Raw genomic sequence first — 21,108 nt, forward strand, 5'->3', positions numbered from 1 at the left:
AAGGCAATGGACGGGATTGGCAAGAAAGTTTATACCACCTTTACTTTGACCTTTAGGGCTATTAATTACCAGATCTACATGACCAGGTTTGCTCTGGCTGTGATTGCTCAGGCTAGTCGGATTTTCTCTGTACTCCCTGATTTTGGTGCCAAATCCTTTGTCTAGTCTTTTTTAGGTTCTGCTTTTCAAGTGGTTTTCCACCCTTAATTACAGCTATGATGCTGATGATGCCTCTTCCAGGGCTCTGGCTTCTGCATCCATCATGAGGCATTATTGCTGGCTTCATCTCCAGTCTCTATCTGAGGACATTAAGGCAAGTTGTTGGATGTTCCGTTAGATAATACACAACTTTTTGGGACTGCTGCTGCTGACATGTTTAAGTGTCTTCAAGAGAAAGGCAAAGTCTTGCAAGACCTTAATCAGATTTTTATCTCTCCTATCCCTATGTTCCAGATTAATTATCCTTCTAGGTCTGCTTTTGTTCACAGACAATCCTGCCAGGCCTCTAAGGGCAGGAAAGGTGGGAGGCAGGCCCCCTCTAAGACTTCTCAGACTTCTGTGGTTCAGAAGCCTCTTTTATCTGATAAGCCTGCTTCTCTTTAACAATTCACCCCCCTCTTCTTTTAGACCAGGTTCTTTTGTCCCTTTGACTCTAACTTCTTCCAAATTGGCATCTCATCACTTCAGACTCTTGGGCTCTTTCTATTATCCATCAGAGTTACTTCATGGTATGGAAAACTCTTCCTCTTTTTTCAGGGATTCCTCAACCTCCTCTAGAGCAGCATCCAGATTTCCCAGAGGTTCTAGGGTCCCTTTTAAACAAAGGAACCATTCAACCTGTCCCCCATTCCCAAGTGGGAAGAGGTTTTTATTCCAGCGTGTTCCTGGTTCCTTGAAAGAAGGCCACCTGAGACCTATTTTGTTTCTCTCCCAGTTCAACACCTTTCTCGAGATCCCTTCTTTTCAGATGCTTCTCTTCAAACTGTGTTTCCTCTTTTATTATGCCAGGCTTTTCTGGTGTCCTTGGATCTAAAAGATGCTTACCTTCATATCCCCATTCACCCTCTCTTCGGGAAGTTTTTACATTTCTCAGTGTTTTCCTCTCATTTTCAGTTCTGTTTTCCCCCTTGGCCTCTCCACTGCCCCAAGGGTATTCACAAAATGCCTAGCTCCTGTAATTCCCTTCTGCAGACTCCAAGGCATTCAGAATTTTCCTTATCTAAATGATCTGTTGCTTCAGATGCCTTCACTCAGTTGACTGTTACAGGCTCTGTAGTTCACCATCTCTCTTCTGCAAAGTCTGGGGTTTACTATCACCTTCCAAAAGTCCATCCTGACTCCCTCTTGAGATCATGTGTATCTGGGATGCAGGATTCAGACAGTGCCAATATTGGCCTCTCTTCTGCCTCCAAAGGTATTGTTGTTGGCAGCCTTCTTTCAGTCTCTTCTTCCTCCTCTGAATGCCATGCCAGACAGGGAGTTTCATCAGGCCCAGGGAGTCATGGCCTTTACTATTCCAATGCTTCCTCTTGCCAGACTGCTTATGTGGAAGCTTCAATGACACCTTAGGCCTGTTGGGCTGCAGCATTGTCACCCTCTGGATTTCAGTGTACCTTTCTTTCCCCTGTCTCAAGAAGGAATTTGAGTGGTGGAATCAACAATTCACTCCCAGGCCGTCCCTTTCAGCCTCCAGTCCCTTCTCAGGGGCTGTTCACTGATGCCTCAGACATGGGGTGGGGGGCTTCTTTTGGTCACCTGAAGGTTCATGGTCTTTGGCCTCCCCATCAGAATTCAGACCATATCAACATTAAAGAGATGAGAGTTCTGATTCTGTCCCTTTAGGCTTTTCATCCCATGTTCTCTCCAGGCCCCTTGAAGGTGCACATAGACAACACTAACGTGATGTGGCATCTCAACAAGCAAGAGAGCATGAAATCTTACCTACTCTGCAGGATAGCACTTCAGACTTGGGAAGTGGCTCTCAGTTATCAGTTAATTCTTCAGGCAGTATACCTTCCTTCAGAGCACAATCCAGTGGCAGACTCTCTGAGAAGGTCCAAATCACAGGCTCACAAATGAATGCTTCAGAGAGACATGCTTCTGGACATTGTCCATTGGTTGGGTATTACTCAGGTTGTTTTTTTTGTCTCCCCTCTGAACAGGCAGCTTCCTCTTTTCTTTTCCAGAGTGTGATGCCATTTGGCATGGAAGACAGATGCCCTTTCCTTTCCTTGGAAGGGTATGTTTCTTTATGCTTTCCCTCCTCTTCCTCTACTTCTAACAGTCATAGGTTCATAGGAGGTTACTAGACTAATTGCCCTACAGCTTTTACAAGCCTTTCCATGTTGTACCTGTATTCCCTAATTGACCTTGGTTAGATGGTCACTATTCACAGACTGAGTCTATGATCAGCACCAATTGCCCCTATCCATGAGGAATATATGTACCACCCGCAGGGTGAATTTATGGTCTCCCATCCAATTATCTAGGTTGCGCTTGAATAGGGTCATAGAGGAGCTCTGTTTCGTGTGAATTGGGAGTTTATTCCAGAGGAGCGGCAATCTCTGGGAGATTCATCTGTCTCTCCTGCCTGCTTTGTTAATGTCACAGGCTAGGCTGAGATCCCTGGAGTGAGTGACTCTTGTCCCATTTGTTTTGCAGATGCGCAGCATTTACATTAGGGTAGGGTCACAGACTGCTCTGAAGAGTAGGCACAAGTCACCTCTCAGCAGTCTGTAGGATACAGAGTACAGTGACAGGGCTTTCAATCTTTCCATGTAGGTCATGTTTTGGAGGCCCTGAATTTTCTTGGTGAGAAACATCTGCAGTCTCTCCAGCTGCTGCAAGTGTCTAGTGAGGTACATGCAAAAAGGAGCACTGTACTCTATTAGTGGTCTGATGAGGGTCGAGTACACAAGAGTTATAACATTCTTAGTCTTGGTTGTGATAACCTTACTTATGAGATGCACAACATAGAAGGCTTTTCTTACTACTGCAAGACTGAGCCGGACACCCCAAAAATCTTGCTAGTGACTCTGTTTTGGCCGAGACAGCACTGATTCCTGCTCTTAATGCATCTGGTCAGGGTCAATCACCACAAGTTACCTTACTGGTTGGATCTCTTCACACAAGACAAGAAGTCTCTTATCCATTTCTACTTGTCCACTCTGCAACTGACGTTGTAGGTGATAGGGTTTTGATCCCTTTCAGGCACCTCTTTTCTGGGGACATGCTCAGGGTTTTACAGGAGACAAGGAAACCCTCAACCAGAAAATCTTATACGTCCAAATGGAAAAGATTTTCAGTCTGGTGCCATGCTCATAACTAGGACCCTTTTACAGTGGAGGTCCCACTGGTCCTCTCTTATTTGTGTTAGTTGCTCCAGTCTGAATTGTCTTATTCTTCTGTGAAAGCCCATTTGTCAGCCATTTCTGCTTGTCTGCCCTTGAATCCTCCATTCACTTATAGTTTTGAGGTCAAACAATTTCTTAAGTGTCCTGCATATGAGGTCTCCAAGAAAACCTATTCCTCCTCCTTGGGACCTTAATTTTGTTTTGGAAAAATTGACTCAGGCTCCTTTTGATCCTCAGATTCTGCTTCTTTAAAATATTGTACCTGGAAGACTGTTTTGTTGCTGGCTCTTACGTCTGCTCTGAGGGTTTCTGAACTCCAGACTCTTATGGTCATTCTCCTTTTTTGTTTTTTTCACAGGGACAAAGTGTCCCTTCATACTATTCCTTCTTTTATGCCCACAGTAGTAAATGAGTTGTCCTTGAATCAAAGAAACAAAAACTGGATGAAAGTCAGGCACCAAACAGACCAATGTGAAAACCACCACACCGTTTCAACATTTTTGGATTTGTCCTTGAATCAGTCGGTACAACTCCCTTCCTTTTTCCCTTCTCCTTAGTCTGCTAGTGGGATAGTCTTGCATACCTTGGATTTGCACAGACAACTCAGATACTATTTGGATAAAACTAGGACTATTCGTAAGTTTGATAATCTTTTTGGTTCCTTTCATCACAGATCTTTTGGTTTGGCTGTTTCTAAGCAACCATTTCCTCATGGATATCTAAGGCCATTTCCTTTTGTTATTCTTTTCATGGCAAAATTCTGTCTCCTCCCATTAAAGCTTATTCCACTAGGACTGTTGCCTCTTCTGGTGCCTTTTTCAAGGGGTTGGACACCAATTCTATCCTTGAAACTGCTACTTGGTCTTCAGTGCATACAATTTATAAGTTGGATATGGTTTCTAGGGCCAGAGGGGGTTATGCTCAAACCATTTTATGTGGGTTTGTTGAGAGCTCTTCTCAGCCTGAAACTTTTGTTTTAAAATTGTTTTCCCATCATTACACTGATGTATTTCTATTTACCAACTGTAGTTTCTTCTGTAATAAATCACTTGTCAGTATAACCATTGCTATAGGATACAGGCACTGCTTTCTTCTACCTCTTTTTATTGTTCTGGACATACACTACACTTGAGGATATGTCTGTCTATCCTAATTCTCGCAGATAATTTTTGTAAATATCTTGTAGATCATTAGAGCCAATATAGGGTGGCACAGTGGTGCAGTGAGTAGCATTGCTGCATAAAGGCCATAGGTTCTCTAGATCACTTCTTGGCTGGGGTGCTGTGTGGAGTCTGCATGCCCTCTCTATGTTTGTAGACTGCACTTGGGGAATCTATGCCTTCCTGCCTTAATTTCCCTCAGAGAAAGTTTAAAAAACAAATATTAATCAATCCAGTCAACACAGCTGCCTACATGTACTTATTTTTTCTAGATAATAATCTAAGTATAGAACTACTACACACAATGATTAAGTTAATGATACAGATTATAAGTTTATGGGGGTGATACAGTACCAGTCCGTGTCAGTAAATGAACATGAAGAATTTTTTTCTGCGGCACCATAAAAAAAAATCAACTGCCAATCATTAGCACACCGGAGTTCCGCTGTGGCGACCCCTAACCGGGAAATGCCAAAAGAAAACAACAACTTCAGTACTTAAAAATAATAAAGCTATACCAGACACTTGGTGGTGTAAATATTGGCTCTGGGTGATCTGGTCATATTGATTAATGCTGATGTGATATCCTGACTAAATAAAAAAAAATGGGAAAACTGAGGTTGATGAAGATGACTGTGTACTGAGCAAATTGCTAACAGAACACATATGTACAACTGCGTCTTGAATCTATAAATAAGAACAATCTAAAACAAACTGATTGCTCCCCCACAAAATCTAGTAATATCCTTGATCTCATGTAAATAAATATGAGGTCCCTATGCAGCCCTGCTAAAATTAGGCATGCTGTCACTAACTTCAACCTGAAGTAATACGCTTCAACTTCAGAAAATAGGAGAAAAATCCATATTTCACATTTCTTAAATGGTAGCTGCAACACAGTCTACCAAATCATAGAAAAACTAGTTGTGAAATTTGTTACAACCCCACCAAAACCGCTGAGGTGATGAGAATCTTGCTAAATTTTGTATCAAAAATCATACCCAACTATGGTACAAATACGCAGGCAAATTTAAACAATAGTCCCTGTGGTAGCACTATAAAAGTAATAAACTAATTAAGTGAAAAGAGATGCCACAGGGCAGAGCTGTAAATAGGACTGATTGAAGGGGCAGTTACCCCAGGTACAACCTGTCTGGTTGTACGATCCACAGGTCCCAATGGTACAGGAGTGCAATACTAGCATTAATATGGCAGCATTTATCAATGAATGCTGAAGCTCTCTTTTTATTTACTTATTTATTTATTTGTTCTGCAACTTTTAGAAAAGATTTATTTTGATTTGGCAGGGGAGGGGGGATACGATACCAAATGAGATAGCAACAGTTCTGTCACAAGGCCTAGAAAAAGTATCCAGACTCAAAATAAACATAGGTTAATCATTAACTCAAAAGAAACATACTGTTTTTATTAAGGACTCAATAGCTATTTATGACATTTGTGATGTCTCTAACTTGAGTAAAATAACAGCTTTTAATGGCATTATATTGGAAAAGTCAAAGTTAGTAACTACGAATGCAACTTACTGATGATAAGCAGGTTTCCCTAAAGGTGAACAAAGACTATATGGTCAAGTTGTGACTTCCCAAACATACTGTACTGAGAATGAAGGTTAAATACTTAACCTGTGAAGAATCACTGTTTATGGGACACAGCGGTACACTTCAGTACAAAGTTTCTCCCTTCCCCACTGTTGTGTGATAACAGACAGTACATATCACTTTGTAGATGTGGGTATGTCTCCCCCTCAGCACCGGGGTACAGTGAGATTTATTTCCCCCTGCAAAAAAAAAATGCTTATTAAGATGGGCTTTAGGGGAAGGAGAAATTTGTTCTCAATCTGATGAGAACAAGCACTGTTTTTTTGCTAAACTTAGGTCAGTCTTTAACAAGGGAAGCCAATAAAAAGTCATCCACTGATGGCAAATCAATGTCTAATACATTTCCAGATAAATTCTGTGATAACTGAAAAAAATATTACCTTTAATTATAATCATAATTATATACTCACTAATCAAAATTAAAAACACTGTCTGTACATGTCCAGACAGTAGTCCTTGTGTATTATTTCCTAGGGGAATGAGAATCTTGTTAAATGTCTGTGTTTTATATTTATCAAGTATCTAACAACAGGGTTTGTTTCTGATTCAGGGTGACAAGCTTCAGTGGTCCCTGTAGTTAACAGAGGGATCATTTCAGACCCTGATAATTACATACCAATAAGCTAAATATGCACATGATTTAAAATAAGGGGAGAATATTAAATGAACTAATGCAAAGCCTTACTGGGGACAGTTATTCCTTGATCTGAAAGTAATAAATGAAGTAATGTGAAGAGTTACTGAGATCTGTCACTCACTGATGCTGTCCTTCAATATGGGACATATAGAAGAAGAGCGCATCTTTTGTCTCTTTTTGAGTAGGTTACAGCTACATTAGATAAACAGGTAATCAGCAAATTGACTATTATTTTATGCAAAGTTTTTCATTATCTCAAGTTTTATTGACAATTAGTTCGTTGACAGATTTGATTTGCACTTTTTTCAAATATGTCATGGAATTAATAGTAGGTAATAAAGTACCAATCTGTGTGCCAGCCTAGTGCTGTTGATGAAATCATTTATATGAACACCATTTATGAAAAAGGTTTGGTATCCTGATAAAGGCTTTGATGTGAAGACATTCTGCTGGAATTTGTTTGTGGCCTTCAACACATTTCCACATATGGGTATTATTGACAAGCTTTGTATGCTAAATGTAAAAGTAAATATAAATGCTCTGAAGAAACAATACTTAACAAAATGCAAATGTCCACTTATAGGACCTGCAGTGTCCTCCAAGGTTCTGTTTTAGTTCTTCAACAATTTGCGATATTATGTCAAACCTCAGCATGGGAACTATTTTTGAATTTGAAATTAAGAAAGGACATTTGATTGAGCAAACATCAGTATAACTGCAAAACTGGTAGTACAGTCACATTATCTACAATTGTGGGACTGCTACAAGACAAAGACAAAATACATACATGAAATAACATGACTGGCATATCTATGAACATGATGAAATGTAGCATTGTCTAATTGGAAAAATGGTACTGATTTGAAATGCAAGACAGACGGACAGCCACTAAAGACAGACAGTCAGATCAGAGACTTCATAACATCACGTGAGTAATAAACTCAGACTTGAGCAAAACAAACAACAGTGGTAGGGAAAGCTAATGGAAACATTCACATGATACTCAAAGTTATGCTCATTTGAAACAGGACATTATGTTCCCCCATACATGTCATTAACCTGCCTTATTCCTTAACATAATAGCATCTTCTGCAACTTCAAAATTTTGTACAAAGACTGCTAATGAGGAAATGCCATGGTCAGAAAACAAAACCTATACAGACTACAGAATTTGTCACTTTTTGGTGACATGCAGAATTCTGTAGAGTAATCACTTTCCTGCTTCCATGACACATGTCCTGGTCATGTTTGAAAGTCTGTTTCAGGAGAAGATAACATTGTCCAAAACACTAGACAGGTGATCTCTAACTCAGTCAGTATTCATAATACTAAAAGTAGGTAGAGATAAACTATGACAAAATTCCTGCGAGCAGTAAACAAAGCAGGTTACTAACCAGTTTCAAAAACAAATTGTATACAAAACATATATGTGTGTGTGTGTGTGTGTGTGTGTGTGTGTGTGTGTGTGTGTGTGTGTGTGTGTGTGTGTTTGTGAGTGAGTCTCTGCTACATACTCATGTATATGCGTATGTGTATATATGAGCAGTTCAAAATGTACGCACATTCTGCTAGGCTTCAAAATGTAGATACCCACAATACTGACACTAAAATACTAACATTTCATAATGACTACTCATCAGAATGAAGACATTCAAAATACAAAGCACCTACATTAAACTGATAGCAAAAAAAAAAAAAAACAGCCAAACCCACTACTTTTCTGATCAAGTTACACTAAAAATTCACAGCACCACCTTACTAATCGTTGCTAACCCTAACCCTGCACCTTTTCTTGGAAAATCCCTTTCCTTAACACTACTGTTACTACAGGAGAAAGGCTCAGACACATAAATACACACAAGCATTTTAATTACTAAAGCTGTCCCCTTATCTAACCCCTATCCTAACCTGTCAGCACTTCCAACAGCCACATTCCCAGCCCTGATACCAACCCACTTCTGAACTGGCAGCATTTGGACATATCTGGATAGCGCCATGAGTGTCAACATTCTGAATGGCAATACATATATATATGTGTGTGTGTGTGTGTGTGTGTGTGTGTGTATATATATATATATATATATATATATATATATATATATGTACTACGAATTTCACGTATAGAAAGACATCATTCTAGCTTCTTGAAGGTCTGTATGATATAAGGTTCATAACATGGCATGTGAACATATCCACAATAACAATTCCATGCAGAGAGTTCTCATTCAGAGAAATAAAACATCTTCTTTGTTTACATTTTCTTCCATGTGCATTAAATTCTGTCACCATGTTTAAAAATCAAAGTGCACAATCCATTCTAACCCTGGTTTTATCACATTTTTGTTCATTTCCTTCATTCTCATTCACCTTATTTTTGTATTTTTCTACTTCTCCTTCACAAACATACACACACACACACTACGTATCCATCGTCAGCTCATGGAACTTGACAAGCAAAAGCAACAAGCAAAAGAAAAGTGTTTCCAACTGGGCCTGCAGCACTTCCAACACTCAGTGGAAGGCTAAACAACAACACTCCAATCTTAAAGATAATTAAGAATCAAATAGGAAGCCAGGGCAGATGCATAAGAACAGGCATAATATGTTAGTGATTTAATATACCAGCCACCAACCTAGCAGCAGAGCTCTATGCTAACAACACACTGCCAGGGAGGGACCTGCAAAGTTCATTACAGCAGTCTGAGCAGGACACCAAAACATGAAGAACACTAGAGGAATTCCTTCTGTGGTATTCTTAAAATGGAAACACTATGACTTCACCATAGGAAATACCAACTCCTTAAATGTCACCCTGTTATCCAGGATGACATCAAGGTCTTTCACCTTAGAAGCAAAATTACAAATTTTGCCACACAAGAAATGAGGAAAGAAAGGAACAGTGCTGGCAAATATCAAACAATAACATGCACAGCCACGGTATTATTTTCCCATTCAGGATAATCTATATCACTTAGCATGGTAAGATCATTCTGGAACTGGCTTGTCACTGTTAGACAAAATTCTTCTGCAGGGTTATTTACTGGGTTCACTAAGTTCTATGCAGAAGAATAGATGGAATAACTATGCATGTAAGCCATGCCTGATGTCTAGTCACCTGATATCCAAGAAAGGAAAGCTGTATCGGTGACATGTAAACATTGGTGGCCAAACAGACAGCTAGATAGATAGATAGACAGACAGACAGACAGACAGACAGATAGATAGATAGATAGATAGATAGATAGATAGATAGATAAACGGATATGTAGCCTGTCAATGTCCGAAATGAGACAAATAAGACAAAGGGTTACTTTCACAGTACACTAATCTGGTTCTAGGAGCATGACACAAACTAATGTCATTGAGGTATTTTAACATATGAATGCAAAGAATGCATGGTAATACAAACACTAAAAAGTGCAAATTTCTTTTCCTAAACTCAGCTCATTGCTATCCCTACCAGTGCAGAAAGTCTAGGATGGCTAGCAAAATAAAATTAACTTATTTTTCTAGCTTTGGAATGGTGAAAAAAACATTGTAATGATCACCTACTAACTTTTGCAGTCTGAAACCATGCTGACCTCCTGCCATCACTATTACTAACCCCAAAAAAGAAATTTGAAGAATCTACAAGATAAAGCCACAGGTAAAACATTACACTTGGAGGATTGGAATGAATTATATAGCTGCCATAAGTTAAGGCAGCAAATGAGTTAGCTGTTTTAGATAAAAATGTACCAATCAGATAGAGCAAATAAAAAGTAAAGATTGTTCCAAGAATAATTAAGTCGATTAGAGACCCTATGACAGAAAGTGTTGTGTGTTGGATAAACTACAATAAAACTAGTTTCAAGCATCATAAAACCATGTACTGTTCTTTCAGAAACAGATGTCAGCAAGAAATATTAATATCTAAACAAAATTAATAGTATACATTTCAGGAGAGGAGCTTTAGGGATCCAAATAACTTGCGAAAATGTAGAAATTATATATCCACAAACTAGAGTCTTAACAGCAAGCCATTCTCTCTCTTCAAAACAGCCAATGTTTAGGGAATATGCAGGCATTACTTGCCCCCCAAATCTTCTCTAACGTAATGTTTTGTGCTGGATTTCACTTCAGGCTTACAACTATACCCATCAGCAGGGAGGTAATTGCAAGAATGAAGAATCAGTGTGCCAGGTGATCCCACCTAGCTGTTTAAGGCAGATTCCACCTGTATACTGATTTGCTGCTAGTGGTTTTAATAAACAAAAGTCTGCATGAAGTTATCATACCTGACATATGGAAGATGAGTGAGAACATTCTTTCAGCAAATGGAAATGAGGTGTCAACAAAAAATTACAGATCTGTAAATGTCCTATGCACCCAAAGTCCTGAAAATATCAATATACTTACTAATTACCCAGTACCTTGAAAAATATCACATCCTGCCACAGATATAGCATAGATTAATGGCAGGACATGACACTAATATAGAATTTATTAAACTGACTAACTAGGTATCTGACCATTATGTGTTTGCTTTATATGTGAACTTCCGTTAGCCTGAGACCTATGACAAAGTAACTCATGATCTGTTTATCTGCTTGTTTTAAAAAGCTGGTCTTGCCCCAGATGTATCACACTACATAAGAGGTTCTTGTTTCAAGTGCTGAGAATCAACAAAGTTACTCATTCCCTTCTTACATGAAGTCTAGTGTACCACAGGGATTCACACAAGGGTCACTGCTACTTGTCCTATTCACCAACCAGATAGTTAAAGACACTAGAAAAGCTACAGTAATGCAGTGTGCGAGTAAATACACCTTTTTACACAATACAGAAATATTAATGTTGTGACCCAAGCATTACAATCTGGATGCACCTCATTTAGTCATGTGTTAAATGGCAACAACAGGTACTGTTGAATGAGAAAAAATGAAAGTAACATACTTGGGAATCCCACATCTGTTCTAAGCGGTACTGGGCCCTCTGAAGGAAGTACAGACAGCAAGATGGCCTTTTAAAATAATTTATACATTGTAATTAAGACTGCACACCAAAACCTTAGTCACTTCACAGTAGAAAGTCACAGCTGACAGCAAACAGCTGGTGAATGATAACATTAGTTGAATTATTACCTAAATTGTTGCATGGATGCTCTGGTGATAGGCATCCCCTCCAAAAGTGCTCAGAGTAAGCTGGGAACGGCGTACAACAGAAAATGAGAAATCTACAGCAGTTATGATGCCTGCTCAAATCAAAATGAAGTGTTTATCATGCTGGGAAGAAATCTTATGAATACAATAATGTATCAACAACTTTTTAGTTTCTCATATTCTGATATACTAGCAGCCATGCCCTGACTTAACTTACTTGCTGAAATGAAATCAGGCAACTTGACAGGTGTAGTTTTCCACTGATATCAGAGGACCAGTTCCAGTTATAGAAAGTTCTTCAACAGTTCTGTATTGCATTGACACTTTCTCTGACATATTTAATACTACAGCAGGTATAAACTATATTTATATTTATATTTTTGGGGTTTTTCCCCCGGGCCTCCAATGAAAAATGACTAACCAGGCAAACAAATGTAAAATAAAATAAATAAATAAACTATGTAAAGACATATGCATTGACAGAAATAGATTATTTCTTTCAGGTATTTCTACACTATCTTATAATCTGATATGTCCTTCAATGCGATAACAATCAGAAACTAATCCTAATGCTAACTTCTCTCAGCAAACTAAATTACACATCCTATTACAATTTTTCATGGTTTAATGCATTGTGGTGTTATGAATATATCTTATATATATCTTATATATATAATATATATATATATATAATATATATATATAATATATATATATATATATATATATATATATATATATATATATATATATATATATATATATATATATATATATATATATATATATATATATATATATATATATATATATATATATATATATATATATATATATATATATATATATATATATATATATATATATATATATATATATAATATATATATATATATATATATATAATATATATATAATGTATATACATATATATATAAACTAAGAAATGAACTTCGTGACAATAACAGCATTCAAAAAAATAGTAAATCACACCAACAACTCTTGTAGTACTTTAGCGCTTTTGTCTTATTTATTATCAAGACTTCTTCAGAAAGACATGTTTAACTTTGTCCGACCTTTTTCTCCTTCCAAGATGTCCCAATTGTTGGTGAGGACGGAAATTAATCCCTTCCTTTGCCCGGTCCAGAACACAACAGTACAAATGGAGTACAGTCAAAACAGAGGGACCTCACAGAGCACCAGGTCTCTGATTACCAGATTCGAGAGACTGATTAAAACCTACAAAAACCTGGAGCATGACAACTTCTATCTGGAAAAGTGTTTAGAGCTGGATATAGTCCTACAGGGTCTCAGATGTAACAAATTTCCTAACAGGACTACTCCAAACTCTCAGTTTCACAAAGAACTGGTCAAAATATATAATGACTCTGGGCTAGCAGCTATCAAAGCCCTCATCCAAAGCAATACTGAGAGTATAGCCACCTAGAAGTCTCAAACAGATGATCTGCAAACACGCATCTTGCAGGATCCCACATTTATTGACTTTGCGGAAATATAGGACAATGTACCGCACAAAATTACTAGGCATGTGGCAACACTGATTGAATGGAAGAAAGGCAAATTGCTTAGGGACATTAAACAATATGAGGAAGGAAAAGCATACCCGATCAGGCCCACATGCTCCTTAGACACACGGAGAAGGCCAGACAGATATCCCACAACCAACCCGTTGTCCACAACCAAACTAAGGCCTATGACAGAATTACAAGAACCCACAAATGGACCCAAAACACCAGAGGTGGATAGACTCATCACATCCAGCCCACTAGCAGGGAGTAGTTCCCAGATGAGGGTACATACTCCTCCTAGGGGACAGCAAACACCAGAAACACCTCTCCAGAATCAGCCGACACAGGGAGAACCAGACACCAGTGAACGTGACCACCACGACAACAATGAGGACAACAACAACACAAACAGCAGGACACCGGACAGTGCGATCAATCAAGGAGGGGTTTATCAGACCCTACCAATGAATGACCAGTCTTCCAACAACAACACAAGTGGCAACAACAATGTTTTTTTATCTTCAGCATGACTCACAACCAGAACCAGGACTTATACCAGGTTCAGACCTGGGGGTAATGAGCAAAACTGGAACCACAACACCAACAATATTGAGGGAAGGAGGGGAAACAACACTCACAGGGGGAAGAAGGAGAGGGAACGGGATACAGTACTAGTATTACTGGGATGGAACACCCTGATCACCCTCCCCATTCACTGATACCAGCACCTGATAGCACTGACTTGAGGTCTCTAGCAGGGGTAGGTGGCATATTTTACCTCACCACATGAGTTTTCTCAGAAAGCCATCATAAGGTACTGAAGAAAGGCTTTTCTTTCATCCCAGAGCAGACAGCCAACACAGCGGATGTTATCCTGGACCTCAAGTGCTACCTGAGAAAGTTACAACTAAAATTAGATATACAACAATATGAAGAGGAAGAAGATGAGGAAAGCTTGGAAGATAACGACAGACCCCTTACCATGAAGAGCCTGTACACTCCTGCACTCTCCAACACACTGAGCCTCTTTGCGAGTACCTGCAAAAGGGATATCAGGAAACTCCTTTCTGATAAACCCTCGGCAAAGTGGCACAACCTGAACAGGGAAGAAAGACAGGCTTGGAAGGAACTGAGTTAAGACAAATCCCTACAAATCATGAAGGCTGACAAGGGATCCGGGACAGTAGTGATGGAGCAGGGGAGATATATCCATACACTTGAAGCATCCCTCAAGGATAACCAGTTCTACAAAAAGGTCAACATCAACCAGGTACAACAAAACTTTAAACAAATTGACAACTTACTATTGGAACTGTACCTCAGGGATGAGATCTCCCAAGATGAAAAAGACTTCATGCAGGTCATGACGCCCAGCCTTGGAAAATTTTTTGGAATCCCCAAGGTTCACAAGAACCCTGAAAATCCACCTTTCCGCCACGTGGTATCAAACCAAAGGACAAAAACAGAAAGGATTTCACAATACGTGGACCACATCCTTAACCCCATTGCACAGAACAGCAAATACTACACCAAGGACTCCTGGGCTTTTCTAAATGACATCTCCAAACTAAGGCTGGATGGAGGGGAATATTTACTGGTCACTCTAGATGTCGAAGCACTCTACACAAACATCCCCCACGCCAAAGGACTGACCCTCACCAGACAGTACCTGAACAGGCACTCCAACCTAAGTGGGACTAAGATTAATACTGTATGCAGGTTAACAGAAGCAGTATTAAGAAATAACTTCTTTCAATTCAACGGGAAGATTTACCACCAACAGAAAGGGGTAGCCATGGGGTCCAAAATGGCCCCGGCATATGCGAACTTAGTCCTCAGTGCCTGGGAAATGGCTAAGGTTGAATCACTGCCCGGATTCAACAACACCATAATGTACAGGCAATATATTGATGACGTCTTTTTTGTCTGGAAGGGGGACAGACTTTCTCTGTGCAATTTCCTGGAAACCCTTTTCCAGGGCCTGGACTTCCTGACCCTCACGGTGGGACATATCAGAACCACCACTCAATTCCTGGATATCCACTTCACTATAGACCCGGAAAGTGGACAGTTTGACTCCAACATCTACTGCAAGCCCACTTTCCGGAATAACTATCTAGAGTTCAGCAGCCAGCATCCCCCATTTCATGAAAAAGAATATTGTAAAAGGACAATTCATCCGGTTATCCAGACTCATTTTTAGGGACGAGGTTTTCATCAAGGAAGGTTTTTACCTCAGAAACTTGCTCTTAGAAAGAAAATACCCAGAGTATTTAGTGGATAACTTGTTCCAAGAGATCATACAGCACAGACACTGCAGGTACCCACCAATCCTGGAAAAGGGATTCACAGCAAGGGCACAGAACGGACCAAACAAAAAGGACTGGGTGTCAAGTTTCCCCCTTCCAATTTCCACAGATATATTTGGAATCAGAGGGGTCCTCACAAACAACTGGGACATCTTGGAAGGAGAAAAAGGTCGGACAAAGTTAAACATGTCTTTCTGAAGAAGTCTTGATAATAAATAAGACGAAAGCGCTAAAGTACTACAAGAGTTGTTGGTGTGATTTACTATTTTTTGAATGCTGTTACTGTCACGAAGTACATTTCTTAGTTAAAATTTCTTCTCTTCGTTCAATTTTTTTTGAGTTCGGTTAATTTAATATATATATATATATATATATATATATATATATATATATATATATATATATATATATATATGTACACACACACACAGATAAGTGTATACATATGTCTATATATAGTTCTACGGTATCTGAGTGAATGTGCATTTGACTGAAAGAGATTCGCTGCCCCCAAATGACTGAAAACACATTTGATTAAAACCTCATTTGACTGAAGTACAACTGACTGAAAACATTCTACATAACAAGCAGGTCATAAAATATACTTTTGTGGTGGCAATTCCCCTGCAGCCCCTTACACCTCCTTACTTATATATAGTAACCCCGCCATCAGACAGCCATGGAAAAAAACTAAAAACACCACACACAGTGAATCAGTGCAGGCACCTAGACACAAACAATTACAGATATGAGGTATAGTGTGTATTCTTCCAGAATTACTTCCTGCTAACTGTTATGATCATAACAATGCTATCAAATACTCTCTGCAGAGTTCTATGCTTTCAGTCAATTGTGATTCAGTCAAATAAGTTGTCAGTTAGTTATATTTAGCCATTTGTCATTCAGTCAAATGCACACTCAATCAATATATATATAGAGAGAGAAAGAGAGAGAGAGTGATATATGTCATCCCAATCAATTTAACCTAATAAGCAGTAGTAATTAATAAGTGAATAAGTGTATTTGAGGCCTGTCTGCTGAATTATAATATAATTGAAAGGCATATACCTAATATAATATAATATAACATAATATAATATAAAATAATATAATATAATATGATATGAAACAAGTACTGCTTATAAGGTTGAACATTTTAAAATAAATCCCATGAAATACAGTGTAATTTAAATACTATATGCATTAATTTCCTTGCAGAATACTGAAGATATGTAGCAGTGTCAGTGGCACAACAGGTAGCACACTCATCTTTGGTACCGGAGGCTGTGGGTTCTACTCCCACACAAGGAAGATCAATCGTTACTGCTGAGTGTGCCACACTTCAGGTGAGATGTTAAGCTAGTAATCCAGCTGCATGAGTTGGTGATAGCTCATGTGGATGTTGAAGATCCCATGGTATGTACTGAAAAGAGTAGGAGAAGTTCCCCCATGCCCTGGCCAAATTCCCCCTAGTAGTATAAATACCATCTTTGTCTCCCCTGAAAAGACGCTGCTAGCATAGTGTGACTAACCAGTCAAAAAAAAGGATAAATAAATATGAACATTTGTAGCTAGATAACCAGATATGTACATCTTTATCACAGGAATTATCCTTTGCATGCTGTGTTTTATTTAGGGTTGCCTGACATTTAATGAACCGTGAGATCCATGCAATGTACCAGCAAAGCAGATAACAAAAACAGCATGTTTCTACCATCACATAAGTATAACCTGCTAATGAAGACGAGAGAACATTTTAAATCAGGTAATACTGTTTCAGACAGATTACGCCATATGCCAATGTATTCCATAAAGGCAGATAGTAAAAAAATGTTATTCTGGAGCATCCAACAACAAGCAGCAAATAAAGTTAAGAGTTTGGAGATGTTTATCTTAAATCAGATATTCTGTTTAAACGATGGGGTACAAAGTGTACTCACCCTTCCACTCAGCAAGTTGCTTAGAGTATCGGGAAGAAGAAAGGCCTCTCTTACTGCTGGTGGCAAGAAAGTGGTCAGTTACATATTTTAGACCCTCTATGCCACCTTTTTCTCCTAAAGGAATAAATGTTCATATATGATGTTTGTGCCATTACTATTTCTGATTTGATAGACAATTGTTATAACCATTTCTTCAAAAAGAACTTCTTTCTTCAAAAATTAAGTGCTGGTAAGGAACTACATCTCTTCCCTTTGATAAGTGTACCAGCTCCATGTTTGTTGGCATAGATGGTCTAAAATATGTGGATGTAGAGGCCTCTGCCATTACTGATACTTCCTTGCAGTTTACATTTAATCTATCGTACAGTAAGATATACGACTCAGCTGCTGGACTGTTTTGTTGAAAGTAGATTTGGATATGTAATCTTCAAAGAATTGTTTCTCCCCAATACATAATTTATAATTCAGTCCAAATACAACAATCACTTAGATTATGTTAGCTACTGGAAAACATGTTCTTCTGGTGTGTAACGCACTGTTCTACTGATTGCCATAGCGTCTGTAATGCCTGTTACATTTCTGTTTTACAAAATCTATTTAAACTATCAACTCTTGTTTTATTCACATACACAAACACACACATATATATGTGTGAGTGTGTACATATAAATATATAAATCTATTACTTCATATTGTGTTACATTATGTTTTACATATACTTACATATACAACAACTTAATTCATTTCTCTGAAAAATGCCCATCATTGAAAAATATGCTCCAACCATACTCCAGTTCTAGACTACTATGGTCAGGTAACAAATCTCTTGTCTCCATGTGAAAAACAAGCAACTACCTGGGGATTCTCTATAGTGCTACCAAGTCACTATAAAATGGAACTCTATCCCACTGCAAGTAAAACAGACGGACAAGACAAATACCTTCAAGTTACTACTAAAACAATGCTTAAGCAAAAATTCTCTGCTACTGCTCAGCTCCCAGCTAAAATATTATTTTTGTCAGACCTGCTACCTTTTTTCCAAATGCTTGTTTTTTTTCCATTTGTCCATTTTTCTCCATCTGGCCAGAAAGATGCTAAGTAAACTACAAAGAGTAACACTGTTTGCATAAATTATATCAGAGACTCTAAGTGACAAGACTGAATCTCTTCTCTCTAATTAGATCAACCAGTATGTATCTCATTGTCCCCCTCTGTCACCGTTTCACCACTCTCTCTCCTCATATATCTAAAACTAATATGCCTTATAACAGTCCAAGTAGCCCCAACCTTTCTCACGTGCCTAATTACTTCACTTAATCTTATATTTAACATTTTCATAGTTGCTCTACTACTAACATATTACACAATTGTAATGTTTCCACAGTTAAGCTGCCTCTTCATTATTTTAAATGCTTGAAATCTCAGGTAATATTAGAGTATCTTTTGCAATGTTATAACATTAATACACACACACACACACACACACACACACACACACACACACACACACACACACACACACACACACACACAAAACCTAGTGTCTACTTCTAATGAATGTTCATTACTGCACATAACCTATGTCAGCTATGTATACTATTTTTTTCTAAATTATTTTATGCAAGCTATTGTAAACCTTTCTACGTACACATGCCTATATATTATATTCATTTGGCTATCATATAACTATATTTTATGTATATGTGAAAACTGGTTTAAACTGTGGAGCTTTTCTTCCCGGGCATCCACTGAAAAAGGGTTTTATCCCAGATGGACCTTTGTAGTATACAAAGATAAATAAATAAATTATACGTGTGTGTGTGTGTGTGTGTGTGTGTGTGTGTGTGTGTGTGTGTGTCTGTCTGTGTGAGTTTTTCAGTGTGCAATTTTTTAACAATGTTTATAATATTTTAATATAGTAGGATCCCTCATTCTTCTTATGTTACCTATGATTTTATTTACAACACATTTCTCACAGATATTCTGTGCTGTATTTACAAGCTTATTACTGCCTGCATTTTTACAGTTACAATATCTTTGTATTGCATTGGATTTATGGAGCATTTCTCCCCAGGCTTCCACTGAAAATAGATTATTTCCATTCGGAAAGAGCTTTTCTTCCTAACCTTCCCCTGAAAGTGGGTTATTCCCACTTGGAATTTCCCTCTATATAAAAAAAAAAAACTTTTCAAGATCATAACCTCTGGATGATTGCTGTGTGTTGTCTATACACATAAAGTTACAAGCAAAATTTGATATTTTCTTCATATCACATTGTACTTTATTGCAATTTCAGCCTAAAAAATACAATTTCTAATCTTGATATGAACTCTAGTCATCAGTAAAGATCTGAGTGACTGGTTATATGGTCTTTATTTTGTAATCATACAGTGTTGACACATTTTTAAATTAAGTTAGCACAGCTGCTTATATATTTTACAGGTTAGAGTCTTTATGGTGGTTTCTTTTTTTTTTCTACTTTTCTAAGGAATAGTATACAAACAAAAGCAGGGACGTAGGACCCCCCCCCCCCCAAAAAAAAAACGCTTTTATTTTGCTGAAGATAATCATATGAAAACTTAAAACGCTTAAATGTTCGGCCACTTTACATTACTACAGATGTCTGAGGTATGCTTTTATCTTTCATTATGATGACCACACAGCATGTTTTCTTTTCCTGCATGAGGTCGGCTTCTTCTAGTGAAGGGCTGTTGAGTACCAAACAGGACCCTGCTGCACACTGATGCATTCATCATTTGCATGCTATAGTGCGCTCTTCAGTTTGGGACACATGCATATGAAAGCAGTACAACTGTTGTACGTTAATCCTAACTAAGATAAACGTAAACCTACGTCAGGCAAAGTGACAGTTACTCAGCTCCCTTCAGACATGCTGTAGTTTGGAAAATCCATCTCCCTGCGTACTGTGTATCCCTTTACTGAAATACAATCCATGATATACATTTACATTTTAGTTAACAAAACAGAAAGCAACAAACTCATTTTTAAAGATAAAGTTAGAAAGTATATCATTACCGTTGTCCAGCGCTCCTACATTTCTGAGAAGAAAGCCACTTCAGGAAAGAAGCACTGAATGTTCCCACCCAGAGCAAGGAATGCCTGTTGCGAAACACGCTGAGGGCAAGTTTGAGCAAATCTGGATTAGAATTCAAGGACGTGTGGGTTTAGCTAGGTGGTGACAAAGCATTGTGCTGGCCCACGTGACCTATCTCAGCACATGGAAAAAGAAATGGAATAAGAAATATGAAGTAGGAATCTGATTTTTCTTTTTCATCTTAGGACAACACCATTTTCTGTTTCATTCACGTTTGGCAACACATCACTAAATTGTAGTAGATGTATATATATATATGCTGTAATATGTTTTCTTACTGTTTTATCCATGAAATAAACGTGCTC

General features: G+C 38.2%; 1 long non-coding RNA gene across 2 annotated transcripts in view; it reads right to left on the minus strand.

Annotated features, from left to right (window-relative positions):
• Positions 1–20,850, minus strand: part of LOC122801534 — a 599,757-nt gene extending 578,907 nt beyond the window's left edge. Inside the window, exon 1 of one of the 2 annotated variants that reach the window (XR_006364756.1) lies at positions 20,725–20,849. This is a non-coding gene — a long non-coding RNA (uncharacterized LOC122801534). Of the gene's footprint in view, positions 1–20,724 lie in introns of both variants that reach the window. The other variant, XR_006364755.1, reaches the window with a different exon arrangement.
• Between the last annotated feature and the right edge of the window lie 258 nt (positions 20,851–21,108).

Source organism: Protopterus annectens, chromosome 5.part0 (assembly GCF_019279795.1).
Source record: "Protopterus annectens isolate FY-2018-M chromosome 5.part0, PAN1.0, whole genome shotgun sequence".
Classification (NCBI taxonomy): domain Eukaryota; kingdom Metazoa; phylum Chordata; order Ceratodontiformes; family Protopteridae; genus Protopterus; species Protopterus annectens.